Genomic DNA, 16,559 nt, shown 5'->3' on the forward strand with positions numbered 1-16,559 from the left:
CTCCTTACTTTTGTTGTTCGAGGTATCCGACCGTTCTGAACATTCGGAATTCACTGCTCTTGTTTTGCTGAGCTAGCGGCCAACCATCGCGACGTTTCCAAACTTCATTCGTTAGTTGCAGCATTTCGCGCTTGTTACATCAGTTAACATTCACTTCACTCGTAGAATTGACTACAAGCACGCGGCAACTTTTTATAGTAGGCTTGCACAAAACCATTGTGCTTGCGGCTGTCGAAAGCCGGTGCGACACGACGCAGTCGACAAGTGTCAACGAACACATCAGTGATTAGGCTGAACGAGCACTAGTGCATGTGTAATTTTTTATCGTTGCCTTAAGAGGCGCGTTGTGCACGACAGTGAATCCTGTGATCGGTTCGCGGCAGCAGCTTGTATCTTATGCAATTTTCGTCTATTAAAATTTCAGGCACAGTGAAAAAAGCAAACAAACAAAAAAACGAATGACACAAATGAGAGCCTCGGGAGCCAGCCCGTGCAACGCCGTCTCGCACAGCGCGACCCGCATGCTGCATGTTGCGGCGTAGTTTCCTTTTCGCACCTTACGTTTTCGATAGAATATTGGCCTTTTGTGCAGCTTGCAATGCGGCGAAGCCGATACGCGAAGCCTTGGCAGTTTACGTCCCGTTGAGAGCCGCGTGCGTTTGGGGCGGCATTTCTCAGCCGGCGCTCTGCCTCCAGGCGTCCGAGGACGCGGGAAAGAGACGGTCCTGCACGCTTTGAAGCCCCATTTCACGCTGTTTCCAAAGCCGTCTTGCTGCGTTTTGTCGCTGTTACGCTTTGTCGTGCCGCTTTGAGAGCAACCTCTGACATCACTCCGGCAATGTGGAGATATCTGGCCACCTTGGACTGTTTCACGACTCAACGCGTAACATATCTGCATGCTTCATGACAGCATTCCTAAGCTTATTTGTTGTACATGTTACGTCGAATTACAGACATTATCACAGAATATTGTAATGCTATTCTACGAATTGAATTCAAGTTATTAGGTCTAGAAAACAAAGCTTACTTCTACTATTTCGTTACCTTGCCAAGCAGCACGCCTTACGGGCATAAATAATGCCTGAAATAAAATTTGTGCGCAACACGTGTTTTGTTTTCAGGCCTGTGTTTTGCGAAAAACGTTTCAGTTTTAGGTTAAGCTGCCTGTATGTATATTCGAAACTATTCGATTCAGTCTCCGAGTAGAAAATTGATAATCGCGCGCCCCAAGGTTCTCGCCTTGAAAGAACGAAGCTGAGTGATGAGTCGAAGGCACTCACTGCTTTCCACATGTATCCTCTGTTGGCGAGTCCAACCATCCTTGCTCTTGGAAACAGACTGACCTCGCCTATCTTCTCAAGAGGAAGTGCATGCGATATGTGTCGGCCAGAATCATGTGAAGTACCCAGTGGTTCTAAGCGGTGGCTAGAGGCATGCTTTGCAGCGCTTGAGGGCAGAGGTTTGTTTGTGACATGGTATACGCAATACGATCTACGGACTGCTTCAACAATCACTGGCTAATAACACCTTTTTTCGAATTTTCGCAGGCCATTTTCGTATATTCGAATTTGAGCGCTCAACCTATCAAGATGGGCGGTGACAAACACAACATCGATCAAAAGTTCCGTCTGGGCTGTACGTGAACGTTTTCACCACGCCGATACTTCGAGACTTGCGAATTTATTTTCGTAAAGTAAAAGCTTTTAGCGCAAAACGACTAAGAAAAGGACGGGGACAGTCGTTTTGCGATAAAAGCTTTTACTTTACCAAGATGAACCAACCCGCCCAGCAGAACGTGTTACTGAATTTATTGTCACAAACGTTTACTCTGTTTGTGCTCTTAGGTTGCACCAAATTACTGATATTGCTGCTCCAAAGCTACTACACTTCTGCTTCGTGGCTGCTCCAGAACGCACATTTTCTGCTCCTAGAGCTACTCCGAAACCCCATAAAACCAAACCGAATCTGCGAACCACGGTGAACATAATTTTTGTACTCGTCAAAAATTCGACCCATTCTTTCGTACGAATCTGGTCTTCTTACTGAACTTTCTTCATCCTCTTTATCTCATGTTTTTCTTATTTCACACCGGTTTCTATATTGTTTTCTTCCTTATTCATTTGCTTTTTTTTTATCCACTCGTTTCACCTGTGTTACTTTAGTGTTGTAGGTTGTGGAGGCAACTTCGCAAGTTCGGCTAGAGATCTTTAAATTCTTTTTTTTTTATCGTCATGTATTTTCGTTCATTATTAGTATTCATTTACTTGCATGTAAAAGTGACACGATTCTGTGCTGACTTTTCTCTGAGCCCCGCTGTTCTTTAGTGCTTCTATTTCTTTGTTTACACGCATGAATTTCTAAGGTGCGGTTGTTTGTGAGGTAGCGACTTTGCCTATACGGATCACCTTACTCACCTGTTGCTCTACAGGAGCTCGTACGTGTTGCGATCTGAGTCGCATTTTGCGCCTATAATACCGCGATAGCCGTTAATGGCAAGGAAATCAGCGGACACTCGTGTGTGCGCGTGACTATATCCTGGACTTGGGAAGGGCAAAGACGTGAAGTGGGAAAACAAAAAAATTGGTTATTAGGAATTGAAAGGGAAAGACGCAGTACCTGTCTCATTCTCTGGGAGCAGCTCATCAACCGCGACGTGAGGGAGGAGATTCATCGAAGTGGGGTCGCCGTCACGAGGTTTGGATCCGGCGTCCTCGGAGAAGACGCTGCCACGACCTTAACTATAGTAAGATACAACTTAAAAAGGAAGAAAACCGTTGCTAACTCTGGGACATGGTCCGCGGCATACTGTATTACTCCACCGGCTACTCCACCGGTTGACTATATTAAACAAGCCAGGTATCAAAATTCTAGACCTTATATTTTTTTTTTGTCTTACGATACGCTTTTTCTTTAGGTGACAAGAAACGTTTTAACAACGGACTACTTTTTGTCGTGGAGGAACTCTGTGCGGCGGTCCTGAATTTGGGCGGAGCTTCACTGTAGACTTAAGTTGTATCCGACTGTAGTTTTAACTGCACACGTATAATGCTTACACAAGGTCAACCACTGACAATCGCACATTGTAGGACTTGATATTTGGAATGGGTCTTGCAATGTCGACTTTGAAATTTTAGCGGTATACACTTGGGTTATCGTGAGCCTATATGCGTGTTGTGCGATAATACATATTTCTAATAATGCCAGAGGTTATGTTTTGCCAGTGTGTCTGTGCGTAAGCGCATCAGAACTTGCGGCGTCTCGGTTCTCGCCGCTGTTCTTTTACAGCACACGGGAAGGACACGACAATTTTTTGACCTTCAAGTGACAAGTTTTGCAATTTCTTAACATTAATAGCTCCAAGTTTCTGGTCACAGCTGAGCCCAATTCTGTCTCTCTGCGCAGCTTCAACGGTGCTACATCTGTGTTTAAATATTTATTAAACATAATGCACTACCCTTTTCTAGCTCCAAAATATTCTTGCTGTATTTTTTTTTTCTGTGAAAGGGTGGGGGTTATGTCACACCTTCATGACGCAATTTTTCGACCGCCAAATTCAAGCTAGACCGCTCACGAGCCGAAAACCCGCACTATATAATAAGACGCGACGCCTTGTCGGGGCTTTCAGAAGGCGATGTATCTTGGTCTCCCGCTTTCGCGAAACGCGCTATATTGGCCAGCAGGCGCCCCTGATTGACGCCTGCGTATACACAACCCGCGGCTAGAAAAGCATATCCGCGGATTGTGTGTGCGCGACGGCGTCTGCGTTCGGCCGCACCCCGTCGCCTTAAAACAACAACGGCGACACACTCGTCGCAGAGCAGAGGGGAAGGCCCACGAGAGGAGGGAGCGTGGGCACAAACGTATCCCGGCCTCCTCCGCAGTACGGAGGGCTCGGTTTGCGCAGGGACGATCCGTAGTGTAAGCAGGCTGTGATTGACATTCTGCGGCACTCGTTACGCAAGTGCAATGGCGCGCGCCTTTCGAAAATCGCTGCCCTCGCCAGACGTACTACAAACACGTATCCGCACTCTCTCTCTCTCTGTGTGAAAAGCCGGCGCAAACAAGGGGCGCACACCACTGCTTTCGGCAGCAGCGTGGCTTGTGTGGTTCAGTGGGACCCGAGCGCGAGTCGCATAGTTAGGCAAAGCGTTCCCCCGCACCCCTCCGCCCCATCCTCCTCACGCGGCTAATCCTGCACGTCGTTGGCGCTGAGCAAACCTTGCCCGCAGCGCCGCTTTGGTGGGAGCCGCCGCGCCTGTGGAACAACAGCGCTATTTTCGAAGTCCTTCTCGGTATCCTTTTCTCCGTAGGCTTTGTTGGTTTGTTCTTCATGACACTATACTGGAGCGCGGCTGACGCATATGCTCTGTTCACTTTTCTTTTTTTCTTTTTCTTTCTTGCATTCCCACGCTGAGATCTTGCGGGGAGGGCGCTTTCATGACTCGGTTTACCGAACGTTTCTCTTAGACTCTCACTATAGTGTCGGGTGCTGGGTAGAGATGGGGGTTGAAAGTCGTATCGGACGCTCCCTGCCGTCCAACAAATTAGGCTCGGAGTCCTGCCGTGTATTTGCATGGCAGCTCGTGCGTGTTTGGTGAAGGTTCTTGTTTTCGATGGTCACGAAGTTATTAACTGCAGCGAGCGCGGATAAAACTGAAGATGGAGAAGCGGCAGCTGGATGGACGTAGGAAAGGGTGACGGGGTACGATTCCGAGGGGTGCAGTTTAGAAAGGAAAGGGAATGAAGCACGCTCACCAAAGGGGAACTGTAGATACGGCTTACTTTCATTCCGGCATTCCTATTGCTCGTGATGGCAGTTTTGATACGTAGAATGTTCCGCAGTAATTTTGTATGCGTTTCATCCATGAATATAGCATGACTAAAGGGTCAAGAATTATTTAGAGGTGTCTCCTTTTCTGAGCTTATTTAGCTATGGTTCGTCCTAAGGATGACCAGTCTCCAAATTTTGTGCGCGCTTTATCTGGAGTTTTACGAGAAATCTGAAATTTATCAGAACACTGACGGTTCATGAGTGTTCCTCGGGCGCCACTTGTGGGAATCGTAACATCGTGCAACGCATTAAAGCCAGGTACTATGCGTAGTTTCTGCAAGCTCTCTCGCGTCACATCACGGGGTCACTATCCAGCTATTTCATCGCTAATTTGTTGTCGGACGATTTAAACAAAAGAGGAATTTTGTTTCACGTGCGCAAAGCAAAATACGGAGTCTTTAGTATATGGAGCGAATTTTTTTTGCGTTGTAAGGTAAGGCATATAGTAATCAATCCACTGAGTGGGGACCATGACCATGAACCTGGCTTTGGGGCTCCAGGGTGACTGTGTGTCCCACAAGGAGAAAAAGAATAAAAGTTTTTCTGTCTGCTGTATATTCTGAACGCACATTAAATATCTGCCATTGGTTATTGCATCACGTTCCACTACTTACATTTGTCTCGACTTCCAGTGACCTTTGCTGGCTGACTGTTCCTTCAACGACTTCCTTCCGATGATCTTCCTTACGACATAACTCCCTCCACGTGCCCTCACAACGGGAACCGAGGCCCTAAGCGTCGGACGTGAGACCCGGGGGGTCATATTCGTTCTCACTTTTTTTTTTCCTTTCCGCGCGGCTCAGAAGAGGGTGCAGGGCGCAGGGCGCACTTGGCGCGTCTCGGCGGCGGCTTCCGCCGTAAGAAATGTGCCTGGCGTCACGTTGCAGGCAGGGTCACTGCATGTGCATTGTTGCTGGTGATGACGTGCCTCACGTTCGAGACCCGACAGCGCTTCCTTTTCGGCCGCTTCGCTAGACTCCTCCGCATTCTCGATGCCGAAGCGCCCTTTGGGCATGGCGCTCCGTGCAGGTTGATGACGGCGATCGGGACGTGACGGCAGCCGGGGCTGCGTTGCGAAGGCCTTTCTTCAGCGCCCGTCACGTCGGCGAGAGAGGAAGAGACGACCGCGTCGAAGCGGATGCAGCCTTTTCTGAAGTGTCTGGGAGCATGGGAAAGGGCGGAAGGTGTCCGCTCATTCCGGAAACATTCGATGCTTTACAGTGTAGAGCTACATCACCAATATGGCCGCTTCATTTCGGCTAGATAGATTAATGTTTCGCTGCGATAATGAAAATAAAATTTACCTTTCTCTCTCCTCCGCGCCGCATAGAAGTGACAGCGATAGACGTACTGCTTCGTTCTCCTCTTCTCTCTCTCTCTCTCTCTCTGTATATATATATATATATATATATATATATATATATATATATATATATATATATATATATATATTGTAACGGGGGGTTTGTTACGAGGTACTGGGGCGACGGGAACGGCAACGGCAGCAGTCTGGGATCAGGTCGGCAAAAGACACACAAGCGTTGCGCTGGCAAAAACTCTCGAGAACACTGTCACCTCGTCTTCGTCTTTTCAAATCATCAGACGCATCTTCTTTATCCTTACAATCGCCCCGGGGACAAGAGGAGCCGTCCTGGCGACTTAGGAAGATGGCGAGACGGCGGGGTCGTAGTAGGGCTTGAGGCGCTGGACATGAACGGTCTCCCGTCCTCGGCGGCGGAGATCAGGAGACGGCGTGAGGGGTTCCACGATATAATTAACCGGAGAGGTGCGCTCCAGCACACGGTAGGGACCATGGTACTTCGCAAGAAATTTTGAGGAGAGACCGGGAGTTCCTGAAGGGATCCAGAGCCACACAAGTGCGCCAGAAGTGTAGTTCGGTGAGGTTTGGTCGTGGTCGAGGCGGGAGCGCTGGTGATGCTGGGTGTCAGTCGTGAGTGACCGGGCAATTTGGCGGCAGGCTTCAGCGTGTTGCGCGGCTTCGGAAACAGGCCGATATTCGGATTCATCAGGGCGGTAAGGGAGAATTGTGTCGATAGTAGCAGAGGGTTGGCGGCCGTAAAGTAGGAAGAAAGGAGAGAATCCGGTGGTAGACTGCGTAGCGGTATTGTACGCATAAGTAACGTACGGAAGGACGAGATCCCAATTCGTGTGGTCAGAAGCGACGTACTTGGAGAGCATGTCTCCGAGTGTGCGGTTAAATCGTTCAGTGAGGCCATTGGTCTGCGGAGGATAGGCGGTGGTAGTTCGGTGAATCGTGTTGCACTCTTTGAGAAGCGCCTTCACCACCCCAGATAAGAACACGCGGCCTCGGTCACTGAGCAGTTCACGAGGTGCACCGTGGCGAAGGATGAATCGGTGCAAAATGAAGGAGGCGACGTCCGTCGCTGTGGCAGCCGGAAGGGCAGCAGTTTTGGCATATCGTGTAAGGTGATCCACCGCTACTATAGCCCAACGGTTGCCGGCTGCAGTGTATGGAAGCGGACCGTATAAATCAATGCCAACGCGGTCGAATGGGCGTGGAGGGCATGGTAACGGCTGCAGCTCAGCAGCAGAACGATGGGGAGGTGTCTTGCGACGTTGGCAGGGAATGCATGAGCGGACGTACTTCATGATAAAGGTGTACATTCCGCGCCAGTACTAGCGCAGCCGTATGCGGGTGTAGGTCTTGAAAACGCCCGCGTGACCGCTGTGGGGGGCAGCATGGAAGTATACGCATATCTCCGAGCGTAAGTGACGTGGAATAACGAGCAGCCACTTGCGACCTTCGGAGTTGTAGTTACGGCGATAAAGTAGGCTGTCACGAATCGCAAAATGGGCAGCTTGGCGGCGGAGCGCACGTGACGGTGAAGCAGCCGTCGGGTTGGCGAGAAAGTCAAGAAGGGAAGCGATCCATGGATCCATGCGTTGCGCTGAAGGCATGTCGCTGAGGCGAAGCAAGGGTAGAGAAGCGTCGGAGGTGGAAAGGCTGGCGATCTCGGCTGGAAGGGGGCAGCGTGACAGTGCATCAGCGTCTTGGTGCTTGCGGCCGGTGCGATACACGACGCGGATATCATATTCTTGCAAGCGAAGGGCCCACCTAGCGAGGCGGCCGGAGGGGTCTTTCAGGTTGCAAAGCCAACAGAGCGCATGGTGGTCGGTCACAACGTCAAAAGGGCGCCCATAGATGTACGGTCGAAACTTCGCGAGGGCCCATACAATCGCCAAACACTCTTTTTCAGTTACGGAGTAGTTGCGTTCTGCTGGTGTGAGTGTGCGGCTAGCATAAGCAACGACGTATTCGTCAAAGCCAGGTTTTCGTTGGGCGAGGACAGCGCCGAGGCCAACACCGCTGACGTCCGTGTGAACTTCGGTAGGAGCGGCCGAGTCGAAATGGCGCAGAATGGGCGGCGCCGTGAGGAGACGGCGCTAGGTGTTGTATGCGTCGTCGCACGCTGGAGACCACAGTGATAAATCCGCACTTCCAGACAGCAGTTGAGTCAAAGGCGCAGCAATGGACGCAAAGTTGCGAATAAACCGGCGGAAATACGAGCACAAACCCAGGAAGCTGCGCAGGTCTTTGATGGAGGTAGGTTTGGGAAAGTCAACCACAGCACGAAGTTTTGCTGGGTCGGGACTGACGCCCTGCTTAGAGACAACATGACCTAAGGTGGTTAATTGACGGGCGGCAAAACGGCATTTTTTTAAGTTCAGCTGCAGGCCGGCGTCAGAGAGGCAGGTCAAGACGTGCTTCAAACGGGAGAGGTGGGTGTCAAAGTCCGGGGAAAAGACCACAATGTCGTCGAGGTAGCAAAGGCATGTCTTCCACTTAAGTCCGCGCAAAATGGTGTCCATCATCCTCTCAAAAGTCGCGGGGGCGTTACAAAGCCCGAAGGGCATCACCGTAAATTCATACAAGCCATCCGGTGTCACAAAGGCGGTTTTGGGGCGATCGGCTTCTTTCATAGGAACTTGCCAGTACCCGGAACGCAAATCGAGGGAGGAAAAGAGTTCGGCCCCTTGCAAAGAGTCCAGAGCGTCGTCTATGCGCGGCAGGGGATAGACATCTTTGCGCGTAATCTTATTAAGGCGGCGGTAATCTACACAGAAGCGTATGGAGCCATCCTTCTTTTTGACGAGCACCACAGGCGACGCCCATGGGCTGCTTGAGAGCTGAATGACGCCGCTCTGGAGCATCTTGTCGACTTGGTCTTCAATAACTTGGCGCTCGGCGACAGACACACGATAGGGACGTTGTCGCAGCGGTGCGTGGTCACCTGTGTCGATGGCATGGGTGACAGTGGAAGTCTGGCCCAAGGAACTTTGATGTGAGTCAAATGACGAGCGAAACTGATTAAGTAAAGTGAGAAGCTGTGCCCTTTGCGGCGCTGGAAGGTTGTCGTCGATGGAATGAAGGAATGCTTCGGTTGAGGAGGGATCGGGCGCAGCAGTAGGTGGGCTGAGTGCGGCTATGGAGAGGGGCGGCGCGTCGTCCATCTCTTCGCGGATAAGCAGAGACGCGAATGGTTGTACCGTGCCGAGACATTTACCTAGGCGCAAGGCGTTGGGGAACGAGAATGGGTTAGACACGAACAGTACGGAGAGGCCAGCGGATATAGTCAGTACGGCGTATGGCAGAGGCAGACACTTGCGGTGCAGAAAGATAGGGGACGGAGTGAAGAGGACAGTGTCGTCGCGAAGAGGGCCGCAAGAGAGGGGTACGAGGACTGAAGAGCAGGGAGGCAGGTCAATGTCTTCGGCAACGAGGGCCTTAACACAGGCACCAGGAGGGGCAGTGTCCAAGACAGCTTCGGGCAGGTGAGAGAACTCGACTTCGGCTCGAGCACAATCGATGATAGCAGCATGGCGCGATAGGAAATCCCAGCCCAGGATAACAGCATGAGAACAGCAGGGCAGTACGACGAATTCGACGGCATAGATGGTCCCCTGGATTACAACGCGAGCGGTACACGCTGCTGACGGCTGGATGTTCTGAGCGCTGGCAGTGCGCAGTGAGAGTCCAGCAATTGGCGTCCTTACTTTTCTTAAAGAACTACACAGCTCTGCGTCCATGACGGAAACGGCAGCACCAGTGTCGACAAGCGCCATGACAGAAACGCCGTCGACGGAAATTTCAATGAGGTTAGCGGCTGACGGATGAGGCCTTTCGAAGTTCGTTGTGGACGCAGTTCTCGCCTCAGGAACTGCGGCGCCTAGTTTTCCTCCTGGTTAGCGGTGGGGCGACGTCGCATAGGCGAGATAGACGGGCGTCGTGGAGAAGAGGGCCGGCGGCTGGAGAGGGTAGAACGGTCCGGCGAGAAAGTACGACTTTGCGGCGGCGCAGCTGGCACAGAGTACTGACTCGGTGGGGGCCAGTACCCAGGAGCTTGGGGAGGAATTTCCGCGTCCGGGAGACGACGGCGGCAATGCCGAGCTACATGACCTGGGAGACCACAAAAGAAGCAAATCGGCCGATTGTCCGTTGTGCGCCAGGAATCGCTGACCCTTGGAGTAGGTCGATGGTAAGCCACTGGCCCTCGCAAATGCGCCGGAGGCGCACTATTGATTGGCGGCTGCGGTCTTGCGACAACATCGGCATATGTCACTGGAGCCGAGACAGGAGGCGGTCTCGCGACGGCTTCGGCATATGTGAGCGGAGCCGCCACAGGTTGTGGTCTGGCGACAACGTCAGCGTATGTCAGCGGAACCGTGACAGGTGGTGAAGGATGAGCCGGTGGAAGAGCCTCAGCAACTTGCTCTTGAATTGTATGTCGGAGCGCTGGAGTCAGATATGATGGTCGGTCGTGAGCGCTCGGCAGAAAGGAAAGTTGACGTGCCACTTCTTCCCGCACGAAGTCTTTAATCTGCTGTAGCAGCGAGGGGTCAGGAGCAGGCGTGAGCCCAGCGAGTGACTCAACCTGCTGTGGCCGCTGGCGTGTCAGAATCCTCTGCTTGCGCAACTGCTCAAAGCTTTGACACAGCGTGACGACTTCAGCAACGGTACGCAAGTCGCGCGCTAGAAGCATCTGAAAAGCGTCGTCATCGATGCCTTTCAAGATGTGTTGGATCTTGTCGGCTTCCGACATACGAGCGTTGACCCGCTTGCACAAGTCGACGACATCTTCAATGTAGCTAGTGAAGCTTTCACTAGCCTGCTGAGATCGTTCACGCAATCGCTGTTCGGCTCGGAGTTGCCTGACAGCCGGTCGACCAAATACGTCTGCAAATTTAGTCTTAAAGGTGGACCAGGTTTGAAAATTCTCTGCCTCTCCCGTAACCGAGAGTAGAGTAAGCATGAAATGTTTACGGGCGTAATGTCATCTCGGTGGACACCCGAACCGCACCGTACAGGAAGGGAGGAACGCCACCACCCGTTCAGCGCGATGCCTTGCCATTTGAACGCAAGGTTTTTTGAGGAAAGGAAATGGCGCAGTAATTCTCTGCCATCTCGGTGGACACCCGAACCGCACCGTAATGGAAGGGAGGAACGCCACCACCCGTTCGGCGCGATGCCTTGCCCTTTGAACGCAGCGCTTCTCCCCCGGGCCCCTGTGCGCCTTTGCTTCGATGCGCGAAGCCCCTAAGAGATCACGTATGACAACGAAGTGTAACGTGGCATTTATGTGCTTTTTGCACCGTTATTAGAAATCGGAAATTATAATTCCGTGCATTATCAAACCCACAGCTCCACTGATATCTTGATAAACATTGAGAAGGCACTGGCAGCAGTTATTTTTTGTCTCGTTTGGAGACCGACCGGCGCTTGCATGCCGGTCGCGTAGGAGGGCTTAGAGAGTCTCGTTAAATCTCGTTAAGTCTCGTACGGTGCCCGGATGTTCTCGTTTCAGAGCCCGGATGACTGGAATTCAGTGCCCGGATGAGTGGATTTCAGTGCCCGGATGACTGGAATTCAGTGCCCGGATTAGTGGAATTCAGTGCCCGGATGAGTGGATTTCAGTGCCCGGATGACTGGAATTCAGTGCCCGGATGAGTGGAATTCAGTGCCCGGATGAGTGGATTTCAGTGCCCGGATGATGGCTCTCGGTTTCGGCGTGACGTCACCACACTGCCGACAACGGGAGCTAAAAGCATTTCATGCTTAATATCTGCCTCATGGTTGCGATACCAGAGGTTAGCCACACCGGCGAGATAAAAGATGACGTTGTTTAGCTTCGTCACATCGTCCCATTTGTTGTATACGCTCACCCGCTCGTACGATGTGAGCCAATCTTCAACATCGTTCTCGTCAGTCCCGCTGAAAATGGTCGGGTCCCGTTGACGAAGGGAGCCGGCACAGATGACAGCCTGGCCCACTTGTACGGCCTGGTGTTGGACGTCCTCAGGCATCTTGCGCGTCGGGAGAGCACGACTACGGAGCTCCAGGGCCGATGTTTTTACCCCGGCTCCTCCACCAAATGTAACGGGGGGTTTGTTACGAGGTACTGGGGCGACGGGAACGGCAACGGCAGCAGTCTGGGATCAGGTCGGCAAAAGACACACAAGCGTTGCGCTGGCAAAAACTCTCGAGAACACTGTCACCTCGTCTTCGTCTTTTCAAATCATCAGACGCATCTTCTTTATCCTTACAATATATATATTGTAAGGATATATATATATATAATAAATATATATATATTTATATATTTATATATATATATATATATATATATATATATATATATAGAGAGAGAGAGAGAGAGAGAGAGAGAGAGACTCCCGAAAAACTTCGAAAGCATAACAATAGATGGCGTACCCTCGACAGTGGAAACTTACCAGCCCATGCACATATTTCTTTTGATTCCAGTGCATCAGAATGACATTCATTTTCCTATGCGCCGTAGCAGGTGAGCTCCGGAGTTTTTGGTTATGATACTCGGACCAGCCACGGTGGCTCAATGGTTAGAACGCTCGGCTACTGAACTGGAAGGCCCGAGAGTGTTCCCGGTCGCGGCGGCCGCGTTTCGATGGAGGCGAAATGCAAAGCACGCCCGTATGCTGCGCGATGTCAGCGCACGTGATAGAACCCCAGGTGGTCTAAATTAATACAAAGCCCTCCATTATACGGCGTCTTGCAGATGCTATGGCCGCTACGGAACGCTAAACCTCACAATTTACAATTTATTTATTCAACCGCGTCGCCATTCGCTTTGAAGGAAATCTTGTGAACAATTGCCGTTGTGAGGAATAAATTATATGCACGCAGCATTGTTTTCATCACTTTAATGATGGTTCACATCATTTTGTGCTGACTTTTTTCAGGGTCCGTACAGTTGCGCCGTCCGTCCTTCTCAGCTGTGCCCCAAGCTCGATCACTCTGAGAACCAGCACTGCGTTTACTTGTTGCTTGAAAAATGAGCCATTGTCAGTGCAGAGGCATGGGCCGCTACGACCCATCCTTCGAGGTACGTTTTTCTTTAAAAGTAGGCGTTGCTTGAAACTTCCAGGTCGCAGCATTCGACCTTTAAAAAATACTGCTAGCGACTTGACTTTGAAATGCGTGTTTTGAAGGTCTTGACGGGAACGTAATTCAAGCCCATGTGTTATAAAGGGAGAGAGAAATAAAACAATGCTTCAGTGCGTTTCCAATGTGTCTCCAGCCTACGACTCCACTGGGAAAAGGGAAGAAGAGAAAGGGGGGGGGGGGGAGTGAACTTACTGTGGAAATGCTTCTGTTACAAAAGCTGTGCTGGCAGCAAATGCGCTTTCTGTCCTTTATACGTGCAGGAGAAGGAGGAACAAAGCCTTGGACACGGTGCTTTCCCCGTATGGCTCTCGCCCAACCAGCAGCTTGAGGTGCGTCGTTGATGCGGCATCATTTGAAGCATCCCCGGAGCAACGAGGCCCATTTCGGCGATCCGCTCTGCACTGCGGAGGCTTCGTGTCCGCTGAGCCCTCGCACTTTGCAGGGGATCTCGAGGATTTGTCCCGGCTTCGGTGATATTCCGCGGGGACGGTGGAATCTCGCGGGGCCCACGTTAAAAACGCTCTTGGGTCCCGGGGCTCTTGCCTCCCTTGGCGGCTTCGCCTTGACGCACCGTTGTCGGGGGAGATATTCTACGGGCCAAAAGCGAGAGAACGGTGAAAAAGCACCGATAATCACCTGAGTGAAAATAAAAGTATCACTTGGTCGTATTTTTGTTTCCCCTAGCGCTGTTTAAAGGACTGTCGGGCTGATGTTTGTGCCATAGTTCGGTTCGACGTGAAAATTCGGTTCGGCTTCGCTCAGAGGCGGTCAAGGTATGCATATGTTATCACTAGCAGTAAACGTTGGACAGAGAGTTCTGATCTTACGCTGCCACAGTAATCACCTTGATTTTATTATCCTTCACTAACAAATAACGAGGGACATTTTATACATATGCATGAAAAGGAATCCGATGTCAGTGAACAAAAAAAAATAGAGATGCTTTGTAAAGTTTTTAAAAGGAAACTAGGAGCGACGTGAACTGTTGGTCCTTTATAATAGCTTATCGTATAAAAAAAAAAAGCACAATGTCAGCGCACGACGCGGATTTCCAAGACTGAGTGAACACTTTCCCAGTTGGTTTGAACAATACGCAGCAATTAAGTTTCGTATATCGTTAATGTATCTGACGCTGTCATAGAGAAATTACACCCGCATCGTTAATTGCTACAGTTCTTTTGTGGTGGCTTCACGTATAAGACATAATGTCTTCAGGGTCGTGTTCGCCATGATATGTCGTTCAATTACAGAATGTCGCCTTCACTGGCAAGACCATACACTCATCAGAACACTCTAACCGATCATTGCACCCTGTAGCTCCGGGGGCACTTTTTTCCCCTGCAGTGTTGCGTATAGTTCAGTAATTTGTGCAGTCGTTAGCAATATGAGAGAGAATAAAATTTGAGCATTCATTCATTGATTACAGCACAATTATTAGTAAAAAAATTCTTTTTTTTATTGCGTTGTAACCAGTCTTCCTCTTAGCGTGTAATAACCAGAACTCATTCTCAAATTGAGCGTATAAATAGCCAGACAATGTGCATGTGCAAAAAGTTTGTTCCTTCTCGTATGGTCACGACTGTAGATGCGATAACTATGCGGCTATGCGGTTTCGAGGATCATAGATTAAAATCTCGCCTGGGAAGGCATGTAACGCATTATTGGGAATTCGCATTGAACAAGCCCGTTTTTTCCCTCGTTCTCTTGATCATGTGTGTGTGTGTGTAAGTGGCGGGGGGGGGGGGGGGGAGTCCTTGCGTGCGTGCAGAGTGAGGTGCACAGCGTAGTGTTGAGCAATCACCTTTGCTTGCGTTTGGTTGCTTTATCCGCAGTGCTGGTCTTACAAAAATCTAGATCGCTTCTCGACACACTAACATGCCCTGAGAGTGGCGCCGCCACGTCTTCTAAAATGGACGCTACCCTTTTGCGCAATGTTTAGTTCCGAGCGTGCACAGCCAAGATCAGTGCAGCAGCTTTCTCATAACAAGTTGTATGCGCAACGCAGCCGAGTGCAGCTGTGATGAAGAAACCAGCACGGCGAAGACTTTCTTCTTTCCGTCTCGTGCTTGTCCTACCCCGTTCTCCATTTTCCGTTCACCTCGAAGTACAGCAAACGGCCTTGTACACTACGCGATCCCTGGAACCAGAGTCAGCGTACGCCAGCGCCCGCTTCCCACAGCGCAGCAGTAGCAGCAGGAGCAGCAGCCACAGCGCCAGCGGCGGGCAGGCAGCCAATCGGCGTAAGCGCAGTTGCTCCCCGTCGGAAGCGCTTCTTTAAGAGCGTCTGGCGCGCGCGCGCTCCTTGCCAGGCCCCGCCGAGCAGAAGCTCTCTTCTCCCCGTGGCCTCGTTGCTGTGATGGAAAGCACGCCGCCGGGGAGGGAGAGAGCGGCGAAAGCGATGCGCGGGGCAAGAGCAGCGGGAGGAGGGGGAGGGACGGGACAGGCCGCTCTCACCCTAAAAGCATTCGCGTATTGATTGGACAAGCTCTCAGCGCTCGAGCCGCCGCTACCGCCGGCCTCGCCTAGCGTCGACTTGTCTCGGCTCGGCTCGCTCCAAGCTGGCTGCAGGCACTGTCTTTCTCTCTCCCTCTCTATCTCGTTTTGTATTTGTCCAGTTTTGTTTCGTTATTTTTTTGCTCGCTCCGCCGTCCCGTCCGCATCGCTGCTGCGTGTGTCCTAAGTGCAGCCGCCGTTGATGTGTGTAACATTGTCTTAGGGCCTTTGCCTTTGGTGCGTTGTCGCCGAGATGTCATCATACGAAACGCCCGTCTGCAGCACCGACACTAGTCTTTCCCTTCTGTCGCCAACGCGTCCTGCTTCCACTTTCCCTCTTCAACGTACATTGTCTTTCCTTTTTGTTCTACTTCAGTAATATTGTTTCGCTCTTAGCTGAGCCTGAGGATATAATGACGAGATACTTACAATAGCACCATCTAGTTTAGAGCACACTTTCCACTTGAGTCCTTTTTTTTTTTTTTTTTGTCACATAGCGCTGTGTATTCGTTCTCTATGATCCGTTGCTGTTTTCTGCTTCTCGCTTTGAACACTGCATGCCAGAACTTGGAACACTCAATTTGACGTTAGGCATGAATCAAGGCTTGGCTGCCCCTAACGGGAATCTGTTCTTGCTTAAGTACGAGCACGTTCTAGATTCGAGTGGAAATGTTCCCCTTCTTTCCATGCATCTCTCGATGAGCAAATGATGAGCATCTCGATGCTAGCAAATAGTGAAAATCGTTTGCATCGCTGTTAACGACTTCTATAAAC

The 16,559-nt window shown here is 50.8% G+C and overlaps 1 long non-coding RNA gene across 2 annotated transcripts; it reads left to right on the forward strand.

Moving 5' to 3' along the window:
• The first annotated feature begins 585 nt into the window (after nucleotides 1-585).
• LOC149342882 (uncharacterized) lies at nucleotides 586-13,932 on the forward strand. Of its 2 annotated transcripts, none has more exons than XR_016283079.1 (3): nucleotides 586-2,743; nucleotides 13,088-13,230; nucleotides 13,553-13,932. It is a non-coding gene; the product is annotated as an uncharacterized LOC149342882 (long non-coding RNA). The 2 variants fall into 2 exon arrangements; XR_016283080.1 differs by lacking the exon at nucleotides 586-2,743 and adding an exon at nucleotides 11,644-12,245.
• Nucleotides 13,933-16,559: the final 2,627 nt, after the last annotated feature.

The sequence above is a fragment of the Amblyomma mixtum genome, chromosome 5 (assembly GCF_055824585.1).
Source record: "Amblyomma mixtum isolate Tamu chromosome 5, ASM5582458v1, whole genome shotgun sequence".
Lineage (NCBI taxonomy): Eukaryota > Metazoa > Arthropoda > Arachnida > Ixodida > Ixodidae > Amblyomma > Amblyomma mixtum.